The sequence below is a fragment of the Idiotropiscis lumnitzeri genome, chromosome 2, assembly GCF_059441095.1.
Source record: "Idiotropiscis lumnitzeri isolate Australia: NSW breed Sydney's pygmy pipehorse chromosome 2, RoL_Ilum_1.0, whole genome shotgun sequence".
NCBI lineage: Eukaryota > Metazoa > Chordata > Actinopteri > Syngnathiformes > Syngnathidae > Idiotropiscis > Idiotropiscis lumnitzeri.
The window spans coordinates 7,392,521-7,406,884 of record NC_142392.1 but is presented as its reverse complement, the minus strand read 5'-3'; the positions used below and the strand labels follow the sequence as shown (position 1 = coordinate 7,406,884).

Here is a 14,364-nt window from a genome sequence, read left to right as displayed (position 1 = left end):
TGATATGAACATGGCTCCGGCATGTGAGTTATGCGTCTATTAGCGTGCGTGTTAGCATCTCTCCTCCATGCAAAGCCTCGGGGGAGGAAGATATTCTGTAACCCGACACCCACTTAGGTCAATTGCACACTTTTAGACACTTACGTCTCGTAATGCAACTTCTGAACTCTGGCACTCATTCAAAAAAAAAAAAAAAAAAGTCCTCTTATTTATACACACTGACTGCCCACTCAGGCCTTTTTTTTTTTCTTTCTTTTTTTTTATTTTTACTGCAAAACTCCAAGAAAACCATTTGGACTAACGGTGGGATTAGATGAAAAAGTACATTTCGACAGTAATCCTGAGAAAAAAAAAAAAGTTATTTATTTATTTATTCCCCCGCCCAGATTTTATTTTTAATAAGCAAACATTACAGTAAAAATTTTACTTGATAAAAATATAAAGTCATAATTAAATATAATGCTTTAATCCTACATGTTATGCTGCTCTATCTGGTGTGCCCGTCTTGGACACCAGGGGGCAGTATAAAAAATTTCGAGAGACAAAATCAAAGAAGAGTCAATATTAATTAAAGCTCGTTTGTGAGTATTCTGAGTTATATTTACTGCTCCATTCATGCTGACCACCTTGCACAATAATTAAAAAAAAAAAAAAACAGCTCAGAGAAATCCATAATCTCAAACCATGAGATCCAATCTGCCTGACAGCACGTCTCATTGGTTGAAGGACACCTTAAGCGATTGAGCATAAAGAGCGTCGCATAGTGCGCTTCCATCTCCTCCACCAACGGAGCGCTCATTTTTTTTTTTTTGACAAGCAACTTTGTGCGCACGTGGACGTAAATGAATGGCGCGTACATCGTGTTCCTGAGCGGCGTCAGACAGCAACCTCGAGCGCTGCCAAAGAATGTGCTTTCTGGCATTGGTCTGGCCCTCCGAATGCCTCTATACACTCACACGGCCACGCTACATGATACGCACCGCATCAATAATGCTCTCATGGCCAAAAGTTGATTGTATTTTCCTCCATTTCACCTTCAATCTAACAATAAGAGGGACATTCAGTCGTTTTTTTTTTTTTTTTTTCATTTTCTGCCTCTCAGATTTTTCATTATGTCGCGGGATTTGTCGGCGATCAGTTTTCCACACGGACTGTTACTGCAGACTTCCAGGAATAAGCACGAGCCAGGACGATAGAGTGCTGAAAAGACGGAGAATGTCTTTTGCCGATTGCAGCCTGGCTTGGTATATAGGAATAATACACCCTTACAACCTTGTGTATTCTCGATTTGGTATTTGCGAATTCATTAGAATTTTTATTCTCAGAAATCTGTATTTATGCACATTTTACAGGGGGGGAAAAAAAAATCACGACAATCCTCTATATCAGGCAAACTATGGCCCGGGGGCCACATGCGGCCCGTTCAACGTTTTAATCCGGCCCGCCGAAGTTGAAAAAAAGTTAAATAAATAAACCTTGTTAATGTTTTATTTTCTAAATGTTGTGGTTTTTCAAAGACAAATATTTTGTTGTAATGCTTTTTTTCCCCACTTTCATTTCAAATTAAATTGAATATTTTTTTTCTCCGATGAGGTGATGTGACCGAAACACTCCATCCCACACTCCGGCCCCTCTGTCAAATTTTAGAACCCATTGTGGCCCGCCAATCAAAAAGTTTGCCCAACCCTGCAGTCTATATAAAATGCAAATCTTTGTATTTTAATTAGGTAAATCACTTTTTGATTCCTTTGTTTGAAAAAGGCTTCAGCAATAAAATTGACGCATATATATAAAAAAAAAAATAAATAAAATTTTAAAAAGCAATTTTTTTTCGTGCCTGTATCAGAAGATGCGAGGCTAATCTGCTATTCTGTTGATCAGTCTGGAGCACGTGTGGAAGTCGCCACATGCTTATTTATGCCGAACAGCATTTATGTAACCGATGTAACCACCCCCCCGCGGGACGGCAAGGCTCGCTGGGCTGTTGATAACCAAGGGCGGCCAGCAAAGAGATGCTGTCCATCTCTCGGGGACTTCTTATGTAACCGTGCACTCTCTCTCTCTCTCTCTCTCTGGCTCGCCCTCTCTCTCGCTCTGCTTGGAGGTTAGTGTACGGCGCTCATATTAGCAGGCCAGACTGGAATGACGCACTCACGGAAGGTCTGAACGTTTGTGCGTGCGCCTACTTTGAATAATGAATGAATCCTGCGATAACTTTGCCGATTCCGTTTTCAAGCATCAAAAAGAGAGCTTTGCGTAACGATGGCGATTTTGTGCGTCTGTTGACTGCGGTTGAAGCTTCATTGCGCGTTCACCTTTCAAACCAAACTGTTTACCTGGCTGTGGAACGAGAAAAATGCCTGCGTGTGGGCGGGTAGCATGATCCTACCTGTTGTAAAAAGGTGTGTGATTGTGGGTGTGTGTGTGTGTGTGTGTGTGCGCGCGCGTGTGCATGTGCATTATGGCCACACCTTCTCACCTTGAACCTTTTTACTTGGACTCCACCAAATTGGAAAGACATCTTGGCCTGTTTTGCTTTTGTCCTGGAAGTGAACACATTTTACAAGACTTTAATTGCCTATTGTTGCCACAAGATGGTGACAAAAACACTTTTTATATTAGACAAGGCTATGGCCGGACTAAATCAAGCGCCTCCCTTCACTTAAATATTCCTCGCTGGCATTACACTGTTGTGTAAAAACACATTTGTCGACGTAGAATTGCTGCATTCAGATTTTGTCAAGCCACACCCACTATTGTGTTTCCTTGGAAACAAGAGGAGGAGGGCAGATAACTCAGGGGTGCTCATAGAGTAATTCATCAAAACGGTGTCACTCGTCATTGGTCAGTCTCCATGTGAGTCATTCCACACAGGAACAGTGCTTGGTCGGTGAAGCGTGACTCGCACGCGCATCTTTTTGTGTTTTTTTTTTTTTTTGATGCATGATGATGAATATTATCGTGTGCACGTGAGCAAATTCTTTTTTGGCAATTCACTTCCTGTTGTGTCACCCACATCTGTCGCCCAGTGAGTGAGCGTCTTGTAATGGCGCCTTTAATGATATTGCATAAGATGATGAGTCAGCGTGTCAAGCTCTCTCACACACACACACACACGCGCGCGCGCGCGCGCACACGCACACACATCGGCACTTGCTAATGTATATGGATACAGTCAATCTCTGTCTTTAAACACAAACTTATAAAATGTCTCTTTTAATATTTTTCTTAGCATGTCTTCCTTCACTCTCGTCGGGCATAGTTTGCAAAAATAGAGGCCAAGTGTGCGCGCGTCAGAAATGAGCATCTATCAAAACTTTCCAATTCTGGTGCGACTCATCCGGGAGAGTCTGGAATACACGAAAGGCATTTAGACATTGGAATAAAAACTGAAAAATGCATTAATTCGTTCTTTCTGCGCTGGCTTCTGTCATATGAGTGTTGACGGCTTGTGATATTTATATTAGCACCATTATGCTCCAGTCATGCCTTCCATCTCATAGATATACAACAAAGCATTCCTCAGTTTGATTTGCATACACTTGAAGAGTTTCACACATTTTTATAGAGTTCAAGTGAGCCAAACCTGCAGGCTGATTTCACACAAGACGGCTCGGGAGGATGCAAACAAAAAGGAGTTGATTGGCTGACGGGTCAAGAGCAGGCCTAATGAGAAATCAAACCACGATTCATTTATGGATTTCGTTGGAGTTGGCGTTCAAACCGATTCTTCATATCAGTCGCTAGCGTGTGGGGTGTAGGGTGCTTGGATAATGAGCCGTGAGAATTTTTTTTTTTTCCCCAAAACGGACCACATTCCTATTGATTTATTACGGTAAATGATTTTTAAATCGATGCAAATGGAACTCGGCATAACTTTCAAGTCATCAACTGCACCAGAATTTGAACGACAAAGCTCCCAATGATACTGTATTTTTTTTCCAGAAATAAAAACATTGTTTTTACTAAAACGCACTGTTCCAAATTATATTGCACAGATTTTGTAAAGCCGCACCCACTTTTCTGTTTCCTTGGCAACGAGGTGGGTATAAATCTGTGAGGTGAGGGCCCATAGAGCATCCAATCATTACACGCAGCACTTTTGATTGGTCGGTTGTGCCACTGGTCAGTCTGCATGTCAGCGCCATTAGTTGACCATCTCACTGTCGTCTTTTCACCATAGCAACCACCTGGTGGTCTTTATGAGGTACTACATCAATTAGAGTTGAGAACTTTGAACTTTCCTTTTTCCATCATGCAGCCTCTGCGATTGAAACTTGCATCGTAATACATTGCAACGGCAATCTCGATTAATTATGCAGTCCGACTTAAGAGCATTGTCACGGAATGATCACCGTCCTCGCAAACACAACGTCAGCAACTTGACTTGGCAGGACAGGCTGTAGATGAGTATGAGCGTGACCATAGATCAGGAACTGTAATTGGAAGACAGCTCGATGACTTTCTCAGGGAGCTTCGATTTGTTTCCACCTGTGACCCACTTCTTACCACTCCACTCTGGAAATAACTCCCTGTGCTCATGAACTAACGCCGGTCATTCATTAGGAACGATACAGTAATGTCATATTTAACTCATTCACCACCAGCCTGGTAAAAAAAAAAAAAAAATGGATCTTTGACGTCTTTAGCCGTCAATGGTAGTAAATGAGTTAAGCGGGGGGTGGGGGGGGGGGAAGCCCGGATTTCAAAACCTGAGTCAGCATCCATCCCATGTTTTTTTTTTTTTGTCTGTTAATCGCCGCTGCCATTGACCTCTGACCTCCGAATAGGCGTGGTCAAGGAGAGCAAATGTTTATCGTGACAACACGTCTGCGAGCAGTGGCGGGCCCGTGAGCTCCATCTCTTTTCCCATATTGCCTCGTGTGTGTGTGTGTACAACGTGGGGAGGGCCACTCGGGCGGACAGGCTCTTTGCCGCTGGTGTCACCATGGAGACGGGTGAGGGTGTGGGAGGGGGGGAGGCTCTTTTTATAGAGTTCCTCTCATTCTCCTGCTATTTACCATTCAGTACATTGAAGGCTAAATGCAGTTTTGCTGCGGTAGCCTTCCCTCCTCCAGGTTATAGAAAGCGCCGATTAAGGGGTTGCGGGTTCAACTCCTCGCGTGTAAACCACATCCTATTTGTGGTTTTAGCACCTTTTTGCCTAATCATGCTTCTGGCCTCGCTTGGATCCCCGCCAGCTGCCTGAGGAAGTGGAGCAATTGGCACCGCGCGCACGCATGCGCACACGCAGTTGAAACACAGATGCGTTCAAGTGTGTGTGGAAAGCTGGAGTGAGTCAGAGCAGAATTTGAGGACGATTTAGGCGTTTTGGAAAAATGAATAGTAGAGTGAAATCTCGAGGTAAACAACGTCCCTTTTTACGAACAGTTTGAGTTGATCTTGTGCTCGACCTCTACCAAAAATCTATTAGTAACAGACTTGCATGTGGATTGCGAGACAACAAGCATTCTCGCTAATATCTGGAAAAAGGGACCCCCAAATATTTTAAGTCGCACATACCTACAGTACACAATTTGCCCGCATGTGACAGAAAGCATCAATCATCAGCTTGCTTGTGGGTGTGTGCTTCCTCCTCTTTACTCACATTTTTTGGGCTTGCTTCAAGAGAGACACACCCACTTTGTTTTGTAAGACAGGACACACACACACACACACACATAGGCAGAGCGAAAGAGTGTGTAACTCAACTGAACTTAAAAGCACATTTAGGTGATGACGCCGGTAAAAGAAGGCAATCCATGCGGGAGTTTGGACTCCGAGGAAAAGTCAACTGAAGGCATTTTATGACGTAGTCGGTGAGTAAAACGTTTACATGTGCGTGGGCTGCAACACTCTTTAATTATACATTTGTAGAAGTTTACACCTGAGTTTTCCCACCGCAGACTCCTATCAGGAAAGGTAACAGGAGCCGCCGGGCTCTGAGCCAGCCGGCGATCCGTCCTCCTCACAAAAGTGAGTCGCATCTTTTCATTTAACATCAAGAAATGGCACTTTGCTCCAATGTGAAGGAAATGTACCGGCTTGCAACAAAAGTGAGAACACCCCCCGAAGTAAAAATCCAAATTGGGCTCAATTAGCCTGACTTGTTAGTTGCTACTCTCATGCTTGTTACTGGTACAGCTGCACCTTCCGAAGAAAGGAAGACACGGTCTGTTTGCGTTAGTCATTATAACCACGCCGGGACTTTTCTTATGCGTGTTAGATGCAAGATGATTAGATTGAAACTTGGGCCAAACCACTCATCTTGTTCTTCTTAGACACGAACAAGACGGGAATTTCCGCTGGTATTCCATTTAGTTCCTGATGAGCGCCATCAAATCCGTTTAAAAATTGGATACCGTTCCTATTATAAGCAAAGCTGCAATGACATCATTCACTTTACATGTATGAAAATGATGACCTAAAGGCCTGCTGACAACTTTTGGGAGGGTGGGGGCGTGGTATGTGTGAAGTCAGCAAAGTCACAAATTCAGCGTGAGCTAGTTGGCATCCATGCAGATTTCAGTACTGCCATTCAAAGAGGAGTTCAGAACATTCAGAAGTTTTTTTTTTTTTTGTGCGAACAAATCACAAAGCTAGTAAAGAGCCAGTCAAGTTAAAGTGCCGTGTCTAATATGCCGAGAATGAAAATAATAATGATAATATTGATACGATAAAGGAGACTAAAGCATTCAATCAAGTGTCGTCTCTTGAGAATTTTTGCAAATGTATTTTTACTCCGTCCCCTTTGAAGACACACTGGCAAACGCACGCCGTCGTTTCGGGAAAAGCCAAACACGTTTAATCCGCACTTGAAGGCTGCAAAGCCCACAGCTCTCCGACTGAGTCCAGAGATTGACGTTAAACGATAGCCGGCAAATCCCAAGAGGCCTTCGGGGCGCTGGCTTTTGACTTCGCACCGCTCCTCTGGCTTTAGTGTTATTTGTAGCGCTTCGATCTCGTACGCTTCGATGGCGGGAAGAGCAGATTTCAAACACAGAATATCCGATTATTATTGATCATTTATTTATTTTATATATTTATTATATTTGTCATTTATTATATATATTTATCATCTATTATATATTTATCATTTATTATATATATTTATAATATTTATAATTTATTATATATGTATATATATATTTTTTTTAATCATCTATTATATATATTTATCATTTATTATATATATATTTATTATATATATATATATATATTTTTTTTTTTTACCTGACTCAAAAATGTTGCCGATTGTCAGAAAGTGCACGTTGACACAGGAATCCATGAGTTAATGTACAGAATCATTATTTATATTCCTCTAGCGCAGTGTTAATCTTCAAACGGCAGGTGGCTAAACTTTGAGATAACGGGCTATCCTAAATTGATTTCGCATTTTACCCAGATTTTTTTAAACCATAGCTATTTGTCATTTTATGGCATACATAAAACAAATGCCGCTTGATAATTTTACACTCAAGTCCAGTTTTAGACGGAAAGAGTCACCTCTGGACAGAGCAATTGGCACAAGTAGCAATTTACGTCAACACTAATTCAATTTGTGACTCATTGCGTGACTCACTCACATCTGCCCACATTGTCGTGGCGCACATATTAGCTTTGACATGCACCTTCCAAAAAATGTAACAACAAGAAATCTGCTTTGTCTCAATTAAAAAAAAAGGAGCCACATAAACAATTGTCATAATTTAAAAACAAAAACAAAAAAAAACTTGTTGTATAGTAAAAGGTAGGACATTATATGAGGAAACATAATGAGTTGCGTTTTAATGACAAAATTTTACGTTACAACCAGTAATTAACTGGGGCATTTTGGAGTGCCAGTTTTCCCAGTCAACAGTAGCGCAAATGATGACTCACCACCCACAGACGGGATGATGAGTAGAACAAGATTGTGAAGATCAGCCAATCCCGTTATTTGTACACAGACTTTTACTTTATTTACACGCCTGCCAAGAGACTGTGACGCGGCTCCTTCTTCACTCTTTACTCGTCTATGCTTTCAAACAAAAAACACCCACGGAGATTTGATGCCAAGAAGTCCATTCAGGATGAGTGTGTGGCCAAAGGGGGTTTGTCAAGTTAGTCATTCGATAGCGGACTGGTAAGAGAGATTCCAAGAAGTCCTCTTGCTAGTCATTTGGGGAATTTAAAAAGGAAGTTGGGGATTTTCATGTTTGTTTTTTTTTTGCCACCTGTTTGTGTGTGTGTGTCATTTTTAATGATGTATGTTTTTTGAGTCACTGTTCTGTGGTCTTTAGAAGTATGTCAGATTGAAAACAAGTCGGGTAATACAAAGTGGTCTTAGGGGGGGTTTTTAATTTTGTGTGTGTGTGTCATTATTGGCAGAGAAAGGACTAAATAGTTCATTTTACTGGAAGCACTTCCCACACAACCTCCCCAAATGCTATCGCGAATGGTCACTGGGGACACATGCGGAAAAGAAGCGGCGAGCGTGGACACGTGTACTCTGAAATGTGATCGCATCTCTGCGGGCGCGTGTTTGATAAGGGTCTCGGTGTGTGAGCCGCCCTCTTGGGGGCATCGCATTTGAGGGCCTTTCGATGAACGATGGCCAGATAATCCACGACATGCAACGGCGACTCTACATTAGCTGCCGGCAGAGTTGTTTTTTTTTTTAAAATGTTGTTTATATTTAATACGATTTTATGTTGCACAAACGCAGCCCAGTTTCGCATCCCGAGCCGAGATCGATCCGTTGCGCTCCTGTCGTCGGGAAACCCATGCGTTAGCCCGAGCTGCTGGTGAACCGCGTCGCTTGAGAATGTACGGATAGAAACACGTGTATACACTGATGTGCATGACAGGCACACACACAACTAAATACGACTACCGCTATTAATCTATAATTAATCATTTTATATGAAAACACATTTTTGTTGTTGGGATTGACATTTGAGGCGTCACAAAAGCAAAAATGATTACCATCAAGGTCACGGTTATGCATGAACTATTTATTTTCACAATAATGCTTGTGTACTGCGTATTTTTTTTTTTTTTATGCAAATTTGGGTGAAACCAACTGTTCTACTTTTACTGTAGATTCCCCCCAAAAATTGAATGAAGTGAAAGAAAACTTTTGTTGTGATGATCTTTTTCATTTGGTCGTTTCTGAGTTTTCCAGAGAGAGTAAATGGCGTTAAATGTCCGGGCCTGGTGAGTGACGTGGGCGTCAACAAACAGTGGACAATTGGCTTACTATTATCTGTCAAATACAAAAAAAGGGCTGATGATGGTGCCACAAATACATTACTTATTTGTTGTTGTTGTTTTTTTTTTATGATGAAGACAGGTGCTCTTATTCTTCTATTACAGGAACAATTCACTTGAAAGAATCCGATTATGCGCCTCCTTCGGGAAGTAGGTACTAAGTGATCCAGTAAATACAGCAGGGCGCGTTACTATTAAATGGAGTGCAGCCAACGTAATAGTTCAGGGACGTTTATTTTACGACAGCTTCAAGAAGTCACAGTGCGGTCAAATTGCTTCCCATTGTTCTCCAGTTAATCGGGAAGTAGCGCGAATCATTTTTGTGAATCATTTTGTCTCGATGACGGAATGTATTTGTCCAGTTTGGATCATATGCAAATTTTCGTATGCAAAAATACATTAAAAGTTAATTGGTTTTTTTTTTTCTCCTTATAGACAAAAGTGTCACGGATCAATATGGAGGATGACATGGTCGTCGAGCGTCGGAGTCGCAGCCTGACACGAGCATCTTTGTGGCTCCACGTGTCACTTCCTGGGAAGAGAATGCAACAGGAAGCCAGTGGAAGCCCGCGCCACACCTCCTCAGAGAGGCCTTTTTTTTTCCAAAATGGTTTGTATGAATGAGTGTATGTGGTTATGATGTTTTGCATAAAAAACTGCGCATTCTTTTTAAAAAAATCCATATAATTTTTTTAGTATCATTTATGTCATAACAAAAAAAATTTTTTCAAAGAGTCATCACAAATGGGAATTTCTTCAAGGATGGATGGATGTATAGTTTTTTAAAACTATATACAGTTTAAGTACGCGCTAAGATAGCAGTTTATTTTTCTTAGCTTTTTTTAATTTCCACATTTTATAGAGAGCATGTTTTATCAGTTTCAATAAATTTTCATTAGCAATGTCAATTGTACTTCCAATTTTAATGGACTGTAAATGGATTCACCACAGCACTCCAAGGATGGCCATTCTCGAAAGGTTTTAGTGACGCCTAACGGCAGCTTTTTGTATTGCTACTGTGCATGCTTCAATCCCAACAGCTGTACTCAAGAAAGACATATTTGAATAGTTAATATTTGAAAATAAGGAAGAATCACTTTTTTTTTAACAACAATGATAGCAGCAACAATACAATATGTTTTGATCATTTTTATTACATACGTATAAAATATGAATGGATATGTTTGAATTGTTGTATTGCAACTCATACAAAACAGGCTGGATTGTATTTTTTGAGAGCACATACATTTATTATTTGTCTGCATTATTTGTTTATGAAAGCTTTACAGTAGCACAAGTGCAAGACAATATATATATATGTTTTTTTTTTCTTTATGTTATATATATATATATATATAAATAGAGATATATTATATTTGGGTATGTACCATCATGCTTGCATATTAATGCGAGCACACACATGGGACTTTCCACATGCACATGTGATCAAATGCGGTTTTACTTGCAGGGCCAACTGCATTATATAACAATTGGCGTACGGATAAACAACGCGTGAGACTTGTAGGTTATGACTGGTGTCTGGCTGAAAACTATCTGTCAATTTCACTTTTTTTGTTTTTTTTCCCCTCACAAATCAATACCACTGGTCAGTCCCAAAATTGGTCTGTTATTTTTACAAATTACTGAGCAATCTAAAGTGTTGATCGTGGCCCGCTGTATGTAGTTACGTCATGACATGCACATAATATGTGACACCTACAAAGCTATGTATGTCTTAAACTCATTTCGATTTGAGTAAATTCGAACTGGGAGTGACAATAATTGTTTGCTATCTGCAACCCTACGTACTAAAAGTCAATTTGTCAAGGCTGGGTTCAGAACCACAAAACGTCTGCCCCCAGAAGCTGGTTTCATGTGGTGGTTTAGATGTATGTTCCCTCTATCTAGCACCATTTGAAATCAGTGTTCTTGGGGACAGCAGCACAGCACAGCTCCCCGCCGTGAGGTATCGGCCGGGGGTCCAGGGCCAAACGCCTGGCAGCCTTGCTATGTACCTCTTTTTCCACTACCAGATAACTGATTTCTTATGGTGCATAGAGCCCCCGTCAGAGTCCTTCTAGCACCATTTGAAATTGGTTATAAAACCGTGGATCAATGCATCAGTGCCTGGAACTCAAGCGGGTGAAGTCAACACGAGAAATGCTTTTTTTAGAATGGCAAAATTTTTCGAAATAAAATCAATGGAAGAGAAACTAACGTGTCTTCATTGTGTTTCATTTACCGTTAGTTGGGAAAAAGTGTGATATTATTGCCATTATTATTATCATTATTATTATTATTATCAATCCATTATCTGATCCACAAAGACAAACAATCACGCGCACTCACAATCACACCAAGGGACATTTTAGAGCAGGGGGTGGGCAAACTACGGCCCGGGGGCCACATGTGGCCCGTTAAACGTTTTGATCCGGCCCGCCGAAGTTGAAAAAAATTAAATGAATAAACCTTGTTAACGTTTTATTTTCTAAATACTTTCGTTTTTCAAAGACATATATATATATTATTGTCATGCTTTTGTTTACTTTCATTTAAAATGAACAAAACACTCCATCCATCTGCTCCCTTCTGTCAAATTTTAGAAGCCATTGTGGCCCGCCAATCAAAAAGTTTTTTTTTATTTTTAAAAAGAAACCGGTAATGAGACAGCTCGAGTTACTACCGCAGAGAAGAGACAGTGAGGCTCTGGGGGCGTCTCCCCAAGGAACAAACTGCAGGACATTGAAACAGTGAGTCACCAAACACAACAATAAATGAGGCATTAATATAAACAAACAACTGCACAACTTTCCACCAAAACGTTCATCTCCGATTTCCTAACTGTGGAGAGTACTTTGTAAATTATGATCCTTCGAGAACCCAATTTTACTATAATAACCCGTTAAATAGTTCTGGATCTAAAGGTAATTAAATAGTTCATAAAAAGATGTTTTGTCAAAGAAAACACTGTCTGTTCGGTGACATGAATTTGATTATTATGGAATTATCAAATGTTGCTGCTCAGGAATCTCAGGAAAGAAAGCCACAAGATGTCAGCAGAGAGCCTTAGTTGAACCACAGAGTCAGACGACGACGCTTCCTTCACTTTTACTGTACCCAAACATTGACGACGGAGTCATCGGGTACAGCAAATTCATGAATTACAGAAATGTTTGCTACGAACATTTTTCCCTTCAGAAAAGTACTAGAAAGAAAAAATTCTAACTTATTGAAGACAGCAATGAATCCATTTTCTACACTGATTGGGTTTGGGTTTGGGGGGGGGGGACTGCAACATGATCACTGATGGGCAACACGTTGGCAAGATTTACGACGTTATGATAATGGTCATTAATAAAGTCGATTTTTTTTTTTTTTTGGTTTCTATTTTTTGCCACAAAATTCTCACGTCCCCCTGTTGGAATCTCGGCTCCGGCCTCCTCCCGTGTAGGGTTTGCATGTCAGATTCATTTGAAAATTCCAAATTGATCAGAGGTGGGAATGTACTTTTCAGAGATGGGCTATTCATCCACGTGTATGGACTTCCAATTTTTGCACTTGGAACACAATAAAATATTGTAATGCTGTTGCATTGTACTGGCCCTTCAACTGAGCGTTCAGCTGAGAGCGAGCGAGCGAGAGAGAGAGAGAGAGAGAGAGATGGAAGCGATAAGCGAATCCGTGTGAAGAAGCAATTGAGAGTCAAAATAAGCATCTTTAGTTGCATTAAATTTGAGCAAAAAGATGAAGTGAAATAAATACAGCCATCTCTACATGGAGCGTGTCTGTGACTTTGTCTCCGATTCGTGACCTTAGACGATTTGCGGACATGAGGTTGATGATGTGACGAACTAAAAGGATTTCTTCTCAAGTGACTTTAAAAACGATGCCTTTTATGTCAAGAACGTCAACGAAAAGCAACAACTCTGTTCTTTTCCTCCATAAAATCATTTTCTCGTGAATTGCTTTTCTCAATAAAAGTGAGCGTCTCACTTTTAACTACGACGACATTCAAGTGGTGCATTTTCAGACTCGCAGCCAAATGTTATCTCACGGCAATCCGTCTGCACCCCCTGGGAGCGTTTACATTGGACTCTTCTGAATCTTTTCCATGTTGTCTGCCAGAGTGCCCAAGCCCTGCCCAGTGCCCGTCTGGCTCTGCAGACAAACATGGAAAAACCTCACCTAATTATCTGACCCTCAAGCATTGTGGAAAAAAAACACAAGAGGGAGAAAAAAAAAAAAAAAAAAAAAAAAGGGCTGAGATTGACCATAAATTCCATTTCACCGATTCCCTTCGCATGAGTAGAAATTCACCTTTTCCATTTTGCTTCAAAACAAAATGTTCCTCAATCACCCAATTAGGCTTCACCTTGTAAATGGCTTTGTTCAAAAAGGCACGCCAAGGGCGGAGGTGAGGAAATGGCCGTTATCGTCCCAAACTTTAACAAACAAAGGTAGGGCAACCTGGAGGCGCTGATCCACTGACTCACACTCGCTCTCGACACACACGCGGTGATATGCCACAAAAAAGCACCTTTGTACCCTTTGAATGCAGGCGGTGACAAAATCTCATGACCAAATAGCTCACCGTACCGGAAACATGACATTCGCCAAATGCGGGGAGGCTGGAATGGGTGTTTAGATTGCGCGGTGAGCTATTAGCTTGACTGGCTTCCCACTTCCTGTTGCTATTCCCAGCATGTTGTTCTAACACCCATCGGAGAAATGATCCAACACCTTGGATCCCAGCCCATGTAATTTTTCACCAACCATTCATAGCGCTTGTCACCGTGCGACTTCTTTGGAAGCTTCGCGCATTCCGCCGATGCTTCGGCGTTACTTTGATTCTGCACACAGGCCTGGTTGTCTGTCCCGGGATGAAATTATTTTCCTCAACCGACAACCCCTCGGTGACTCACCGATGGGTAATGGTTATCTTTGGTATCCATGGCAACCTTAATCGAGACTACCAAGATTAAGCATTTCAAAAAACTTTGCCGACTATTTATGTGACCTATACAACCCAATAAAAAAAAGGGTGTGCACACTTTTGCAACCACATGAAAAGTTTTTTTTTTTTTTTTTTTTAAATCACTTACGTTGTACAGT

General features: G+C 41.1%; 1 long non-coding RNA gene across 1 annotated transcript; it reads left to right on the top strand.

The window, feature by feature from the left end:
* The first annotated feature begins 5,447 nt into the window (after positions 1 to 5,447).
* LOC148341544 (uncharacterized) lies at positions 5,448 to 5,976 on the top strand. The gene is made up of 2 exons (XR_015839897.1): positions 5,448 to 5,819; positions 5,907 to 5,976. It is a non-coding gene; the product is annotated as an uncharacterized LOC148341544 (long non-coding RNA).
* Positions 5,977 to 14,364: the final 8,388 nt, after the last annotated feature.